Genomic DNA, 17,663 nt, shown 5'->3' with positions numbered 1-17,663 from the left:
GGTGACCGGTGCAGTCGTGAGACTGATGTTTCAATGCCTTCTCCCCTTAAAAGGAGAATGCTCATTTGCTGCCTAAACTCCATCTAGTGTTTTAGCCTTGAACTGGCATATAATAATAATAATCTTTATTATTGTCACAAGTAGGCATACATTAACACTGCAATGAAGTAACTGTGAAAGTCCCCTTGTCGCCACACTCTGGTGCCTGTTCAGGTACACTGAGGGAGAATTCAGAATGTCCAATTCACCTAACAGCACGTCTTTCGGGACTTGTGGGAGGAAACCGAAGCGCCCGGAGTAAACCCACACAGACACGGGGAGAACGTGCAGACTCCACACAGACAGTGACCCAAGCGGGAACCAAACCCGGTTCCATGGCGCTGTGAAGCAACAGTGCTAATACTGTGCTTCCGTGCCGCCCTTGTGTTCAACATGCATCAGGATCTTCTCATTTTAGCTTGGGCCTGGCTTCAAACACCATGGCTTGCAGATTGAGAGTTGGGTGAACAAATAACAATGTTACTGAGTTGAAACATGTGAATTTCCAGGTTCACTAAAACATTAACACTGTTGTAAGGAAATAAAAACTTCTGTTAAATGCAGTACAACAGTGACTATCACTTCAAAAATAACTTACTGGCTGTAAAGCACTTTGCTATGTCTGGTGCTTAGAAAAAGAGCTATATAAGTGCACATCTTTCTCTTCTTTTAAATAAGAAGGGAGTCTTAGAGTCTAACAGCCTTGTACAAAAATGCCTAGTCTAGTCTCACAGCATTATACTTTTGCCTTAAAACCTGAAGCAGTGTTAGGCACTCCCAGAAACAATTTGTCTTTTGGGATATGACCTATTTTCCAATTTCTAACTATACAATAGTACAACAGTAATATCCCTCTGTGAGCTATTCAATTTTTTCATGAAAGCAAAATACCATGGATACTGGAAGCCTAAAATGGGAACTATAAAAATACTGGACATACTCAGCTGGTCTGACAGCAGTTGTGGAGAGAAGAGCAGAGTTTAATCAAAAATAGGAAAAGTTAGAGATAGAACATAGAACATAGAACAGTACAGCACAGAACAGGCCCTTCGGCCCTCAATGTTGTGCCGAGCCATGATCACCCTACTCAAACCCACGTATCCACCCTATACCCGTAACCCAACAACCCCCCCCTTAACCTTACTTTTATTAGGACACTACGGGCAATTTAGCATGGCCAATCCACCTAACCCGCACATCTTTGGACTGTGGGAGGAAATCGGAGCACCCGGAGGAAACCCACGCACACAGGGGGAGGACGTGCAGACTCCACACAGACAGTGACCCAGCCGGGAATCGAACCTGGGACCCTGGAGCTGTGAAGCATTTATGCTAACCACCATGCTACCCTGCTGCCCTAATAGGTTTTAAGCAAGTGAAGGGTTGGGGGGGGGGGGGGGGGGGGGGGGGGGGGTTCGGAAAAAGACCAAAAGAGAAGTCTATGAGTGGGTCATGGTATGAATGATTTAGGGTTTCTGACCTGGATGATTAATCTTACTTTTCTGTTTAGGACTAAGCCACCGAAAGAGTGAAAGCTATCTTCCTCGACAGAACAATAGGCAGTTCTTGCTATGGGGAGATAATCTTCAGAACCCTGAGTAGTCAAACAACTATGAGTTACCTTCTAATGGAGACTTTCCAGATAAGTTACTCAAACAAAATTATTACTTTATCAGCGTAGGTCCTTGTCTCTTAGGACTTCCTAATGAGCGTCTAGGAACTTAAGCTTACTCAAAGTAACACACACACAGTTATATTTTTAGTGGGGTTTGATTCCAAACATTTTAAAGTATATAACAGATTTACAGAGTTTACAAGGTGTAAATCTGTTGACAGATTGTCATTACTAAAAGAGAAATATCCTGATTATGGATATCCAAAGGCTATCTACTATAAAACTTTTAACAAGGTCACAAAGTCATTCATACATGTCCAATTAATTTGCTTGACTAACAGGCGAGCAACAGCTTTCAACTCCTTTCCTGCAGAAGAGTGAGTGCTGCTTCAATTGGATCTGTGTTTTATATACACTTTCTTAGAATGGCCTAATATTCCTTATCCTGGTAGTAAGCAGCCTGTACCACACTTTCTCAAAATTAGTCATTTACATTTGCAGGTTATTTGATCTTAATGACAGTCGGTCTTCAGAAGGCGATGCATTGGTACTTTAATAACGGTTTGAGTGTGAAAATGTTTTAATATATGATCGAACAGATGGTTAATTGTAAAGTGGCTATATCGTATTATCTTTGTGGGCTTCTCGTTTTGCTGCTGCCGTTTCTTAATTAAAGGGTTTCATGTTTATCAATCCAAGGTTTATCTATAATTTGTTCCCTTCATACTATTTTGATTGTCTGAGGCAATTTAATGTATGTAAGTCTGATTTATAATTTATGTTTGTATGTTTTTTTAACGTGTATTATGGATCCCGAATCACAATTACATGATATTGAATTTACTTACACTGTTTAGCTATCCGAAAACTGGTGGTGTGACTGTTTAAGTGCATGGTTACACATGCTGTGCACCATTTCAACTCTTGGCCACGAGTTTTTACTTGATCTGATTCTGTAGTCAGTGTGATACTCATCACAATGGGGGAAGATGATCGGCTTCCCCTTGTTCTCAGCTTCCATCTCACCAATCTCTGTAGCCACGCTCTGTTATTTTTATTTTCTCTCCACAAATGCTGTTAGCATGATGCCACCTCCAAGCGCATCCTCCCCTCTCCTTCTCTTTCAGAATTCCAAAGGGGGTTTTCCTCTGTGACATTCTGGTCCACGCCTCAATCAGCCCCAAAGCCCGTCCCCTTCCCACAGCACTTTTCCATGCACACAGAAAAGATGTGGCTCCACCTCGTAGAAACTTACAAAATTCTAATTGGATTAGACAGGGTAGATTCAGAAAGAATGCTCCCGATGGTGGGGGAGTCCAGAACTAGGGGGTCATAGTTTGAGGATAAGGGGTAAACCTTTAGGACTGAGGTAAGGAGAAATTTCTTTACCCAGAGGGTGGTGAATTTGTGGAATTCGTTACCACAGAAAGTAATTGTGACCAAAACATTGTGTACTTTCAAGAAGGAATTAGATATAGCTCTTGGGGCTAAAGTGATCAAGGGCTATGGGGGGTAAGGCGGGATCAAAGTACTGAATTTGATGATCAGCCATGATCATAATGAATGGTGGAACTAGGCTCGATGGGCTGAATGGCCTCCTCCTGCTTCTATTTTCCATATATTTCCAGGTACCTCACCACCAAGGACCCCAAACACTCCTTCCAAGTGAAACAACGATTGAAAATCTCAACAGGTCTGGCAGCAACTGTAGGGAGAGAAAAGAGCTAATGTTTCAAATCCAGATGACCCTTTGTCAAAGCTCATTTCAATGTTACCCCTTCTACATTGGGGAGATTAAATGAAGACTGGGTGACCACATTGTGGAACACTTTTTTTCAGTCTGCAAGCATGACCAAGAGTTTCTGGTTGCCTGTGATTTTAATTCTCCGCCTTCCTCCTGCTCTGAATGCTCTCTGTCCTCAGCCTCCTTCAGTGGTCCAGTGAAGCTCAATGTCAGCTTGAGGAACAGCACCTCATCTTTTGATAAGGCACATTACGGATAAAATACTGAGTTTCACCATTTCAGATGGCAACCTCAGCCCCTCCTGTTTTGTCCCCATTTGCTGGTTTTGGTTATTCCCTCTTATTTTGCCGCTGGTCATGATTCTGTCATTCACACCTCCTCCAGAAACATCTTTTGTTTCTTACTCATTACTTTGCCACTCCCTCCAACTTTGCACCATTAACATGTTTGCCATTTCATTTCCTCTGCCTGCCACCCTATCACAGACTTTCCCTTGTCTTTGGTTTTCCACCTGTTATAATCCCCACGAGGGCCACGGGGAAACCATTGTTGATCTCCCCATGATCTTCCCAGGCGAGGGGTGGAGGCCACCCAGCTGGAGCTTGTTAAAGGCTACACATAATCAGCTACAGCTAAGGAGCTTCGGGGATTCATGGAGCATATGGTGGGATGGATCCGTGGAGATTCGGGAGGCTGGCGGCGAAAGAATTTTCGTTTTACTCCCATGTGTACAAGGTGTATTCCCGAATAGGTTTCTTTGTATTGGATAAGATGCTGTTGGCAGGGCTGGTAGATGTCAAGAATTCGGTAATACCGGTGTCGGACCATGCCTCGCACCGGAGGCTGGATATGGGACTGTTAGCGGAGGAAGAGGTGTGTGAGCGGTGAGAAAGGCTACCCAGGGGTATGTTGAGGTTTCAGTCGGTATGGTTTGGGAGGCACTGAAGACAGTGGTCAGGGAGGGAGTTTATTTTGATTTGGGCACACAGGGAGAAGGCGGAGCGGGTGGAGTTAGTAAGGCTAGTGAAAAATCTTGCAGGTTGTCAGGAGATATGCAGAGGCTCTGGAGAAGGGCTGTTAAAGGAACGGCAGAGGTTGCAAATGGAATTTGGGCTGTTATCCATGGGTAAGGCGGTAGGGCAGTTGAGAAGGGTGAGAGGGGCGGGATATGAGTATGGGGAGAAAGCGAGCAGGATGTTAGTGCACCAGTTGGTGAAGCAGGACGCGGCGAGAGAGATTGGGTAGGTGAAGGACATAGGTAGGAACACGGTCTTGGACCCGGCGGGGGTGGAATGGGGTGTTCAGGGAGTTTTACAGCAAATTGTACAGGTCGGAACCCCCAGCCGGGGAAGAGGGGATGAGGCAGTTTCTGGGCGGGTTGGAGGTCCCGAAGGTTGATGAGGAGCTAGTGGAGGGCCTGGGAGCCCCAACTGGGCTTGTGGAAGCAGTAGAGGGTTGGAGGCGATGCAATCGGGCAAGGCCCCGGAACCGAATGGGTACCCAGTAGAATTATATAAGAAATTCTCGGGGGTGTTGGGACCGCTGTTTGTAAGGGCCTTCAATGAAGCAAAGGAGTTGGGAGTGCTCCCCCAATGTTGTCACAGGCCTCGTTCTCCCTCATATTAAAGCCGGATAAGACCCAGAAAACTGTGGGTCATACAAGCCGATCTTCCTGTTAAATGTGGATGCCAAACTATTGGCGAAGATCCTGGCCACAAGGATCGAAGACTGCATCCCAGGGGAGGACCAGACAGAGTTTCTTAAGGGGTGACATTTAGCGCCCAACATTAGGAGGTTGCTCTATGTAATTATGATGCCTCCAGAGGGGCACGAGGTTGAGGTGGTGGTGGCTATGGACGCAGAGAAGGCCTTTGATCGGATGGAGTGGGAATAGGGGCTGGGGGGCCGTGGAGCACAGATTCTCACTTGGTGCGGATGATGTACATATGTACATATCGGACCTGCAGGGGGGGATTGTTGGGATTATGGGGGTATTAGAGGAATTCGGCCAGTTTTCGGAATACAAATTGAATATGGGTAAGAGTGAGGTCTTTGTAATCCAGGGGAGGGGGCAGGAGAAGAGATTGGGTGAGATGCCGTTCAAGATGGTGGGAGAGAGCTTTTGATATTTGGGTATCCAGATGGCGTGGGAGCAGCTGCATAATCTGAATTTGGGTTGGTTGGTAGATCAGATGAGGGGGTACTTTCGGAGGTGGGATGTGCTCCCGTTGTCATTGGTGGGGCGGATTCAGACGGTTGAAATGACAGTCCTCCCAAGGTTTTTGTTGGATTTTCAGAGCTTCCCAATTTTTATCCCCAAAGCATTCTTCAAAAAAGTGAATGCAGTGATCTTGGGATTTGTTTGGGCGGGTGAAAAAGGTGCTGCTGGGACTGGGACTTCCGCTGTGTGACCATGGAGTGATTGGTCACATAAAGGGCTGTTCCTGTTCAAAGTCACAGAAAAGGGCTCTTTTTACCCAGATCCGGGTGCAATTTTGATGAAAAGGCGTAGGTGAATGTTAGAGGAGTAGTTTACCCCTGGAATGGTATGTCTTCTGATCACCAGACCCGGCAGAAAACAGTGAGAGGTTTGGCTGGAAAGTTGAAACAGTCTTGTGCTTCACAGATAGTCTCTTCCAGCATGCAGGCAGGGGGAGGGGCAAGCTGTAAGGCCCCAGCTCCAGGAACTGATGACTTTTATCAAGGAGGAATTCCATAAACAGAGGAAAGAAATGCATGAGGATCATGCAAAGGCCATTTCAAAAGCTGTGGTACCCCCGAAGAGTACTTTGGAGCGGATGGAGAGGTGTTTGGAGGTGCAGGAGTCACAGATTCGGAAGATTGAAGGAGTGATCTCAGACCACAGCGATCGTGTGGTGGCTCTGGAGGCAGAGGTGGGGCTCCTAGGAGACCGTTGTAAATTGCTGAGGGCAAAGGTGGAGGAGCAGGAGAATGCCTCGAGAAGGCAGAACTTGTGAACAGTGGGCCTGCCTGAAAGAGTGGAAGGTGTGAGTGCCACAAGGTACGTCTCGAGGATGCTGGCGGGACTGGTGGCAGAAGGGGTGCTGGATAAGGCACCTGAAGTGGACCGAACGCATAGATCTCGGAGGCAAAAGCCGAGAGCTGGGGATCCACCACGTGCGGTGATGTGAGACTCCATAAATTTGTGGGGAAAGATAAAATTCTACGGTGGGCCAGGGAGAAGCGTAGCTGCGATTGCGAGGGAAATAATGTCTGGATTTATCAGGACATCGGAGCCGAGTTGGCAAAACGGCGGGCAGGTTTCAACAAGGCCAAGGCAGTGCTGTATCGGCGGCACATGAAGTTTGGGGTGTTCTACCCAGCGAAATTATGGGTGATGTTCTGAGGCCGAGAGTATTATTTTGAGACCCCAGAAGCGGCCGAAGACTTCTTTAAGGAGCATAAACTGGGGGAGAGCTGAGTGGACAATACTTGGGAACTGGGGTGCTGGCATGATGTAATGGTCGGGAGCATGTTTGAAGTGGGGGATTTTCGTCTTTTTTTAGGGGGGGGGGGGTTCTGTTTAATGTTGAGATTGTAAGGAGTTGTAGGGGTGAAACGTTTATGTGGGGATGGAAGTTCCCATCCTCCCTCCTGTTTTATGGGACTGTTTGTGTTTAACATTAGTTTGTTTCCTTTTGGAGAAGGCTACCTGGAATTCAGGAGAGGTCCTTGTTTGGGTGGGGGAAGGTAAGGCCAGCAGGAGGCCTTCTTCTTTGAGCTGAGGAGTGGGTGGAGGGGAGCAGGACAGGGAGGTCAATAGGAGGTGCCTTTGGGCAGGGGCAGCCATGCTGGCAGGTTATGCTGGTGAACGGAAGTGAGTGGTGGGGGAGAAGGCCAAGAGGGGTAGCCGGGGGGAGGGGGGAAAGGGGAAGTGGGGGGGGGGGGGAAGAAGGGGAAGGGGAAAAGTGGGGGGGGATTCGGCGACGCGGCAGGGGGTGAGAGACGACAGAGTCAAAGGCGAAGAGAGGGGCCATCTGGGATGGGCTAGGTACAGGGTAGAATTAAAGGGGCGGGGGTTAAGTGAGAAAGATGGCGGACGGTAGAGGGGATTGGAGGTGCAAGCCTCCGGTAAGGTTGGTAATGTGGAGCATTCGGGGACTGAATGGGCAGGTTAAAAGGGCGCAGGTATTCACGTACCTCAGGAACTTGAAAGCGGGGGTTGTCTTTTTGCAGGAGACACCTCCATGCGAAGGACCAGAGGCGGGATTCTCCCCTACCCGGCGGGGCGGCGGGTCCCGGCGCCAAGGAGTAGCTCTGGTGTCGGGCCGCCCCAAAGGTGCGGAGGAATCCGCACCTTCAGGGGCTAAACCGGCCCCGAAATGGTTTGCGCCGCGCCGGCCAGCGGGGAAGGGGCTTGGCACCACGCCAACCGGCGCCGAAGGGCCTCCGCCAGCCGGCATGAGTTGGCGCGTGCGCGGGAGCATCAGCGTGCGCTGGGCTGGCATCATCCCCATGCATGCGCAGGTGGGATCTTCCCCACGTCGGCCATCGCAGAGGACCACAGCGGCCGACGCAGAACAATAGAGTGCCCCCACGGCACAGGCCCACCTGCGGCTCAGTGGGCCCCGATCACGGGCCAGGCCACCGTGGGGGCACCTCCCAAGGCCAGATCCCCCTGCGTTCCCCCGAGGACCCCGGAGGCCGCCTGCGCCGCCAGGTCCTGCCGGTAAGGACCTACTCTAATTTACGCCGGCGGGACCGGCAAAAATCAGGCGGCCACCTGGCCCGTTGCAGGCCGGAGAATCGGCGGGCGCTGCCAGCGGCCGCTGACCAGCGCGGCGCAATTCCTGCACCCATCAAATTCCTGGCGCCGGAGAATTCGGCAGCCAGCGGGGGCAGGATTCACGCCACCCCCCCCCCCCCCCCCCCCCCCCCCCCCCCCCCCCGGCGATTCTCCTACCTGTCGGGTGGTCAGGGAGTCCCGCCCCAGGTTAGGATAAGGAAGGGGTCAGTTGGGCAGGCTTTTCACTTGTGGTTTGAGTTGAAATCGAGGGGTGTGGCGATTTTAATGAGCAAAAAAATGGGATTCGTAAATGCGAAGGTTGTGAGGGATCCAGGTGGGAGATATGTGATTGTGAGTGGGGTATTGGAAGGAGCACCGGTAGTGTTGGTAAATGTGTATGCCCCAAATTGGGATGATGTGGGTTTTATGAGGGGGTTGCTCGAAGCAATCCCGAATTTGGCCACGCACCAGCCGATCATGGGAGGAGATTTAAACTTTGTCTTGGGCCGAGGGTGGATAGACCGAGCCCGAGGTCGATGGGTAGGGTACAAATGTTTGGGGGTTATGTGGAGTTTGGCCAGGAATTGGGATGCGTTGCACAGGCTCAACCTGACCCGGTTGGTGGAGCAAATGGAAGGGGACTTTAAAAGGTGGCACTGGCAGGGAGGGTGCAGACCGTGAAAATGACTGTCCTCCCCAGATTTTTGTTTGTCTTCCAGTGCCTCCCCATCTTCATCCCTAAGGCCTTTTTTAAGCGGGTGAGTAGGATCATTATGGGCTTTGTGTGGGCGAATAAGTAAGGAAATCGTTGTTGGAGCGCAGTCGGGGGGGGATGTGGGTTGGCGCTGCCAAACTTTCGCAACTACTACTGGGCGGACAATATAGCTATGATTAGCAAGTGGGTGATGGGGGAAGGGTGGGCGGCGTGGGAGCAGCTGGAGGTGGCATCATGTAAAGGCACTAGTCTGGGGGCTTTGATAACAGCTACTTTGCTGTTCTCGCCGATCCATTACTCCACAAGTGGCGACACTGCGGATCTGGGGACAGTGGAGGAGGTACAAGAAGGTGGAGGGAGCGTCGGTCTGGACCCCGATATGTAACAACCACAGGTTTGTCCCGGGTAGGATGGATGGTGGGTTCCAGAGCTGGCAGAGGGCAGGCATCAGAAGGATGGGAGATCTGTTCATAGACGGAAGCTTTCCCAGTTTGAAGGTGCTAGAGGACAAATTTAATCTGCCGTCAGGAAACGCCTTTAAATATCTGCAAGTACGAGCCTTCCTGAAAAAACAGGTAGTGGCCTTTCCGACGCTGCTGCCACTGAGGATACAGGACACAGGGTGGTCTCCGGCACCTGGGTGGGGGAGGGGAAGGTGTCGGATATCTACCAGGAACTACAGGAGGCAGAGGAAACCCTGATGGAGGAGCTCAAGGGCAAGTGGGAGGAGTAGCTGGGTGAGGAGTTGGAAGCGAGTCTGTGGGCAGAGGTCTTGGGCAGGGTTAATTCCTCCTCATCATGTGCCAGGCTCAGTCTAATTCAAATTAAAGTGATCCACCAGGCACACATGACGGCAGCGAGAATCAGCAAGTTTTTTGGGGTAGAAGACAGTTGTATGAGGTGCAAGGGCAGCCCTGCAAACCATGTCCACATGTTTTGGGCATGCCCGTAGCTGAGAGAGTTCTGGCAAGGGTTCGCACGGGCAATGTCCAAAGTGCTTAACACACGGCTTGATGTGTTGTGTGGCTGGAAAGTTGGAGGCACAAAACTTCACCTGAGCGTCTATCTGACAGACAAAGTCCGACTGCTCACACGGCGTGGTGATGGATCTAGAGAGTTCGTCGGCCACAATGAGCTCTTTGCCCGGGGTGTAGACCAGGTCGAAATCGTAGCGGCAGAGTTTGAGGAGGATGCGTTGTAGCCGTGGCGTCATATCATTGAGGTCTTTTTGGATGATGTGAACCAATGGCCTGTGGTCCGTCTTGACCGTGAATTTGGAGAGGCCATACACATAATCATGGAATTTGTCAATCCCTGTGAGGAGGCCCAGGCATTCTTTTTCAATCTGAGCGTATCGTTGCTCAGTGGGTGTCATGGCTCTAGAGGCATATGCGACTGGAGGAGGAGTCGGCCCGCTGGAGGAGTACTGCCCCAATGCCAGCCTGGATCGCGTCGGTGGAGATCTTCATCTCCTTGGCGGGGTCGAAAAACGCCACTACTGGGGCCTTTGCGGGTTTCGCCCTGAGCTCACGCCACTCTTGCTCATGAGCGGGGAGCCACTGGAAGTCTGTAGTTTTTTTAACAAGACGGCGGAGAGCTGTGGTGTGTGATGCAAGGTTGGGGATAAACTTCCCAAGGAAGTTGACCATCCCTAGGAAGCGGAGGACCGCCTTCTTGTCCTCCGGGGTCTTCATGGCATTGATCACTGACACCTTGTCTAAATCTGGCTGCACACCGAACAGCGAAATATGGTCGCCAAGGAACTTGATTTCTGATTGACCGAACGAGCATTTGGCTCTGTTGAGTCGGAGGCCATGCTCGTGGATCCTGTGGAACACTCGCTTGAGGCGATCGATGTCCTCCTGAGGAGTTGTGGACCAGATAGTGATATCATCGACGTACAGTCGCACCGCTTCAATGCCCTCCATCATTTGCTCCATTATGCGGTGGAACACCTCCGAGGCGGAGATGATGCCAAAGGGCATTCGGTTGTAACAGTAGCGACCGAACAGGGTGTTAAATGTGCACAGCTTTCGATTGGACGCGTCCAGCTGTATTTGCCAAAACCCCTTGGAGGCATCCAGCTTCGTGAAAAACTTGGCGTGAGCCATCTCGCTGGTTAGTTCTTCTCGTTTAGGTATTGGGTAGTGTTCCCTCATGATGTTACAGTTCAAATCTTTGGGGTCGATACAAATGCGAAGTTCCCCTGACGTTTTTTTGACACAAACCATGGAGCTAATCCAGTCCGTGGGTTCCATGACCTTAGAAATGACGCCCTGGTCCTGGAGGTCTTGCAGCTGCTGCTTGAGGCGGTCCTTAAGGGGTGCCGGTACCCGACGCGGTGCATGGACCACAGGTGTGGCATTCGGCTTCAGCAGTATCTTGTATCAGTAAGGGAGTGTGCCCATATCTTCAAAATCGCTGTGGTATTGTGCTATGATGTCATCGAGTTGGGCTTGGAAGTTGACATCTGGCGAGGTCGTTTCCTCTGCGGACGACATGGTGTGAACCCACTGCACAAGGTTCGGGAGTTTGCAGGCCTGAGCACCGAGCAGGGAAGCTCTGTTGGTTCCTACAATTTCAAAAGCGTCGCTTTTGAAGAACGATGGAATACCGCAAGCTGGCATGAGCCACTGGCAGCAATGGCATTGCCATTGTAGTCGAGGAGCTGGCAGGCTGGTGGAAGAATGCTTGGCTTGACGCGGATGGTGTTGAGGTCAGACTTTGAGATGAGGTTCGCTGAAGCGCCGGTGTCCAGCCTGAAGCGTATGCGAGCCTTGTTGACCGTAAGGGTGGCACACCACTCGTCGTCCGGATCAATGCTCATCACTTCGAGTTGTTTCACCATCTTTGCTGAAGGCAACGTATGCTTGGTGATGATGCCCCCCCCCCCGGAATGGGGATGTGAGGCCCTCGGTATCGGGATCTGGAAGCATGTCGGAGTCGGAGTCTGCAATGGGTTGCTGTACTGACCGGACATTCCTGCGCTGCAGCTGGGATCACTGTGTGTTAGGCAGTTGAGCAGATCTGCACAGGGCTGCGTAGTGGCCAAGCTTGCCACACTGGAAACAGCGTCGAGATTTTGCGGGACATTGCCGCTTTAAATGGGCGGAGCCACAGTTGTTGCACGTCATGGCGCCGATGTCAGGACGCTCTGTGCGCCACCACGCATGCGCAGTGCGGTCGAACGACGTGCGCACCTGCGCAGTTCGGTTGTCGGCCATGGCGCGCATGCGCAGGAGCCCGGGAAAAGCGCGCAAAATGGCTGCCCTCATCCAGACTCAGGCCCTGGAGCTGTTTGACGGCCTGCACCCGCTCCACATCGTGGGGGCCTTGCCGTGCCGTCTCTTCCGCCTTGATGTGGGAGTACCGGTTGTTAGGGTGCTCGTGGAGGATGCAGGTTTCGATGGCGATGGTAAGTGAGCTGCTTAACTTTAAGGAGCGGCTGGCGAAGGGGATCGGAGTGGACCTCGAAAACGATCTGGTCCTGGATCATGGAATCGGCAGTGGAGCCATAGTTGCAGGACTGCGCGAGGATGCGGAGATGGGTTAAAAAGGACTGAAAAGGTTCATTCTTACCCTGAAGCCTCTGCTGGAACACATAGCATTCAAAGCTCTCATTGACTTTGATGTCACAGTGGCAGAGGGAGTTAAAGATGTGGATAGCGTGGTCCTCGGCTGTAGAGAGCAAGACCGTGATCTTATTGGCATCCGATGCGGCCTCGAGGTCAGTGGCTTCAAGATATAGCTGGAACTTCTGCTTGAAAATCTTCCAGTTAGCATCGAGGTTGCCGGCGATGCGGAGCTGCGGAGGAGGGCGGACGCTGTCCATGTTACCGGATGGCTGATCGCTGGTCAAAGGCAGATTATCTCAAGGTACGTTCATCAAACCTGAGCATGACTCACTGGTACCATGATGTGTTGGGTAAGTTGGGTCTGCAAGGACTGCGTTTTCTGCAGCAGTGAGAGAGACAGGCTTCCAATACTTGAAGAAATGCAACTCGATTTTATTGAACTCTTAACTATCATACATACTTTAACTGTGGGTTGACACTATGCTGACTTGACTGGAAACCTGAGGCTAACCTGACCAGACTATCTTACTACCACATGGTGTGTGCTCTAGTTGCTGCTCACGAGCTCTGGCTGTCTCAGAGGCTGGATCCCAAGAGAACGGGAAAACTAGTGCCCTCTGGCTTTATAGTGGTTGTGTCCTGTCTGGTGATTTGCTGCTGTGTTCTGTGTGTTCACTGGTCATCCTGTGTGTCAATCACTGCCTGCCTGTGCACCATCATATACCTGTGTGTATATTATGACACGGCTGGTGCCGAGTCCAGAGATAGCGATCTTTGGAGTGTCAGAAGACCCGGGGGTCCAGGGGCGAAAGAGGCCGACGTCTTGGCCTTTGCCTCCCTAGTAGCCCGGAGACGGATTTCATTAACGTGGAGGGAATCAAAGCCTCCGAGTGTAGCTTCTCAGCCTCGAGAAAATAAAGTTTGCCTTCAGAGAGTCTACGCTAGGGTTCTCTCGGAGGTGGCAGCCGTTCGTTGACTTTCTCAGGGAAAATTAAAATGTCAGCAGCAGCAGCAATCCGTGGCGGGGCGGGGGGGGGGGGGGGGGGGGGGGAGTGCTTCACTGGGATGGTGTGGGAAGACTGAGTTGTGTGGGGTAATGTCTATTTAATTGTTATTGTATATTCTCTTTTTACACTATGTTAATGTTGACTCTAGTTTGTTTTGTTATTGTTGTTACTACTGTTTTAGTATGAAAAATTCTGCAAAAACCTTAATAAAAATACTTTTAAAAAGAAAGGGATTATGTAGAGTTCAATCAGAATGGGGAGGTGCCGGCAGGCATTTTTTAGGAAGCACCTAAGGCAGTGGTCTGTGGAGAAATTATCTCCTTTATGGTTTGTGCGAATAAGGAAAGGAGGGCGGAACATGACCGTCTAGTGAGCGAGATCGTGGAGTTGGACAGGGAATATTCGAGGGTGCCCACCGTGGAGGGATTGGCGAGGAGGAAAAAGTTGCAGGGCTGGAATTTCTCCAGGTGGAGGAAGCAAAGAGGCAGGCGTTGGAGGAGCCCCTGGGGCTGAGGGAGGTGTTGGATAGTATTAGGGGTATGAATTTTATAAGGAATTTGCGGCAGACCTGGCACCACATCTGTTGGGGGCGTTTAATGAAGCACTGGAGAAAGGGGAGTTGCCGGAGATGATGAAGCAGGCAGTACTCACACTAATCCCAAAAAAAGGGAAGGATCCAGTGTAATGTGGGTTGTATTGACCAATATCACTATTGAACACGGATGTGAAAGTATTGGCTAAGTTGTTGGCGGCAGGATGGAGGATTGTGTCCCCGGGGTGGTTGCAGAAGATCAAACAGGCTTCGTGAAGGGCAGGCAGCTGACGAGTAATATAAGACGGCTGTTGAATGTGGTGATAAATCCGCCGAGAGCCCTGGTACCGGAGGTGGTGGTGTCCATGGACACAGAGAAAGCATTTGATTGGGTGGAGTGGCGGTACTTGTTCGAATTTTTGGGAAGGTTTAGATTTGGGCCGAGATTTGTGGCATGGGTGTGGTTGCTGTATGTGGCGCCAAGAGCGAGGGTGAGGACGAATGATATGAGCTCACAAAGCTTTGACTTACACAGGGGTACGAAGCAGGGATGCCCGCTGTCGCCGCTGCTGTTTGCAGTGGCCTTAGAGCCATTGGTGATGGCTCTCAGGGGGTCGGCAGAGTGGTGGGGATAATGTGGGGACAGAGGGAGCAACGGATGTTGCTCTATGCCGATGACCTCTTGCTGTATGTTTCGGATCCATTGGAAAGTATGGGAAGGATTATGGGCCTGGTGGGGAGGTTTGGAGGGTTCTCGGGATACAAGCTGAATGTAGGGAAAAGCGAGGTATTCCCGGTGAATGAGATGGGACAGTGGGCTAATTTAGGGGGGATGCCATTTACGGTAGCGAGGGATAGGTTTTGGTATTTGGGGATTCAGGTAGCAAGGGAATGGATGGTGCTCCATAAGTGGAACTTAACGAAGCTGGTGGAGGAGGCCAGGGAGGATCTTAAGAGGTGGGAAACACTGCACTTAAAGTTGGCGGGGATGGTCCAAGTGGTGAAAATGAATATTCTGCCGAGGTTCTTGTTTATCTTTCAAGCTCTCCCGATCTTTATACTAAAGGCCTTTTTTCAGAAAGTGGACACAATCATCTCTGACTTTGTATGGACGGGGAAGGTGCCGAGGATGGGGAGGACCCTGGTATAGAGGCAGAGGCAGCAGGGGGGGTTGGTGTTGCCAAACTTGCTTCATTATTATTGGGCGGTGAATGTGGACAAGGTGCGGCGGTGGTGGGAAGGGGAAGGGGTAGAGTGGGTTAGGATGGAGGAGAAATCTTGTAAGGGGTCTAGTTTGAGAGCTATGGTGACAACAGCATTGCCAATGGTTCCGAGTAGGTATTCAGGGAGCCCAGTGATGCAGTCCACGGTGAAGGAATCAGCTGAGGAGGCATTTTTGGGTGGAAGGGATGTCGGTGCTAACGCCGCTGTACAAGAATCATGGGTTTGAGCTGGGGGGGAGGGGGGGGATGGATAGTGTATACAGGAGGTGGAGGGAATTGGGACTGGTCAAGGTGAGGGATCTGTATTTGGAGGAAGGGTTCGCCAGTCTGCAGGAGCTAAGGGAGAGGGTAGAGCTGCTGAGGGGGAGTGAGTTCAGGTACATACAGGTTAGAGACTTTGCACAAAAGGACTGGAAGGGGTTCCCTACACTTCTGGGATACACCCTGCTGGAGTGACTGCAGCTTCCAGATGTGGAAGGGGAGGGAAGAATTGGGGATATATATAAGTGGCTGGGGGAGCAGGGAGGCGAGCGGGTGGTGATGATCAAGGAGAAATGGGAAGTGGAGTTGGGAATGGAGGTCAATTGGGGAGTATGGAGTGAGGCACTGCGAAGGGTAAACGGGACCTCCTCTTATGCAAGGATGAGCCTGATACAGTTTAAGGTGGTGCAGAGGGTACATATGACTCGGGCGAGAATGAGTGGGGTAGCAGACTAGCAGATGAGTGTGAGAGGTGTGGGCGATGGCCAGCGAATCATGCGTACATGTTTTGGGGTTATGAAAAATTGGGAAGATTCTGGGCGGGAGTGTTCGCGGTCTTAGGCAGGATAGTAGAGGAGGGAGTAAATCCAGGCCCTTTGCTGGCGATATTTAGGGTTTCAGAGAAGCAGGAGCTCATGGAGAGGAGGAAGGCCGATGTCTTGGCCTTCGCCTCTCTGATTGCACGGTGACGCATTTTGCTGGAGTGGCAGTCGGCATCGCCACCGGGGAGTAGCAGCATGGTTGGCTTGTATGACTTCCTGCGGTTAGAGAAGATAAAGTATGAGTTAAGGGGCTCAGCAGGGGAGTTTGAGAAAAGGTGGGGGATGTTTGTGACCATGTTTGAGGAGCTGTTCGTCACAGGGGGGTGGGGGGTGGGCGATGGGGAGGGGGGTGTTAAAGGCGAAAAATCTGTACAAACTGGAGGGTTGATTGTTAGGAAGAATGTTTCCCGGGGTGTTTATTTGAATGAATAAAATGCATTTAAAAAAGAAAAAGGTGCTGCTGGACCGGAGGCATTGGGGGGGGGGGGGGGGATTTGGCTGGCTCTTCCAAATTTCATTAATTACTACTGGGCGGCGAATATTGTGATGAGTAGTGGGGGAGAGGTCGGTATGGGAGTGGGTGGAGGCGGCATCATGCAAGGACACGGGTTTGGGAGCATTCTCGCCAGCTCGGTACTCCACAAACCCTGTTGTAGTGGCATCCCTGAGGGTGTGGGGACAGCGGGTGCAGCACAGTGGGTTAGAGGGGGTGTCAATGTGGGCACCGATATGTGATAACCACCGGTTCGCTCCTGGGGGGTTGGACAGTTGGTTTCGTGGTGGCAGCGGGCAGGGATCGAGAGGTTTGGGGATCTCTTAATTGATGAGGGTTTCCCGAGCCTGTAGGAGCTGGAGAAGGAGTTTCAGTTGTCATGGGGGGAATGGGTTCCAGTAGCTGCAGGTGAGGAATTTTGTGCGGAGGCAGGTTTCGACCTTCCCACACCTTCTGTCCCAGGGGCTACAGGATAAGGTGGTGTTGAGAAAGAGAGTAGGAGAGGGGAAGGTCTTAGAGGTCTATAAGGAGCTGATGGAGTGGGAGGGAGCCTCGATAGGGGAGGTCAAGAGAAAGTGTAAGAAGAGCTGGGTGGGGAGTTGGAGGCCGGACTATGGGAGGAGTGTTAATGTGTCCTCGTCATGTGCCAGGCTCAGCCTGATACAGTTTAAGGTGGTCCAGAGGGCACATATAACTGTGGCCCGGATGAGCAGGTTCTTTGAGGAGGTGGAGGAGATGTGCGGGCGCTGTGCGGAGGGGTCCTTTGAGCCATGTCCATATGTTTTGGGCATGTATGTGGCTGAGGGGTTTCTGGCAGGGGTTTGCTGACGTCATGTCAAATGTCTTACAAGTGAGGATGGTGCTGAATCCAGAGGTCACAATCTTTGGTGTGTCGGAAGATCTGAGAGTCCAATGGGGGGAGAGAGGCCGACGTCCTGGCTTTTGCCTCGCTGGTGGCCCGGAGATGGATGGAGGGACTCGGAGCCCCTGAAGTTGGAGGTATAGGTTAGCGACATGGCGAGGTTTCTCAGAGTTGAAAAAATTAAATTTGCCTTGAGGGGTTCATGGCAGGGGTCTGCTCGGAGGTGGAAGCCATTCATTGACTTCTTTGAGTAAGATTAAGCTGTCAGCGAGGAGGTGGGGTGAGGGGAGGCATGGGAGAAACGAGTA

At 51.2% G+C, this 17,663-nt stretch overlaps 1 protein-coding gene across 6 annotated transcripts in view; it reads right to left on the bottom strand.

Annotated features, from left to right (window-relative positions):
* cers6 (ceramide synthase 6) overlaps positions 1–17,663 on the bottom strand; it is a 388,374-nt gene that overhangs the window by 124,152 nt on the left and 246,559 nt on the right. The window lies entirely within an intron of this gene.

This window comes from Scyliorhinus canicula, chromosome 2, assembly GCF_902713615.1.
Source record: "Scyliorhinus canicula chromosome 2, sScyCan1.1, whole genome shotgun sequence".
NCBI lineage: Eukaryota > Metazoa > Chordata > Chondrichthyes > Carcharhiniformes > Scyliorhinidae > Scyliorhinus > Scyliorhinus canicula.
Note: the sequence above shows the minus strand (reverse complement) of the source record. Positions and strands in the feature narration are given on the sequence as shown.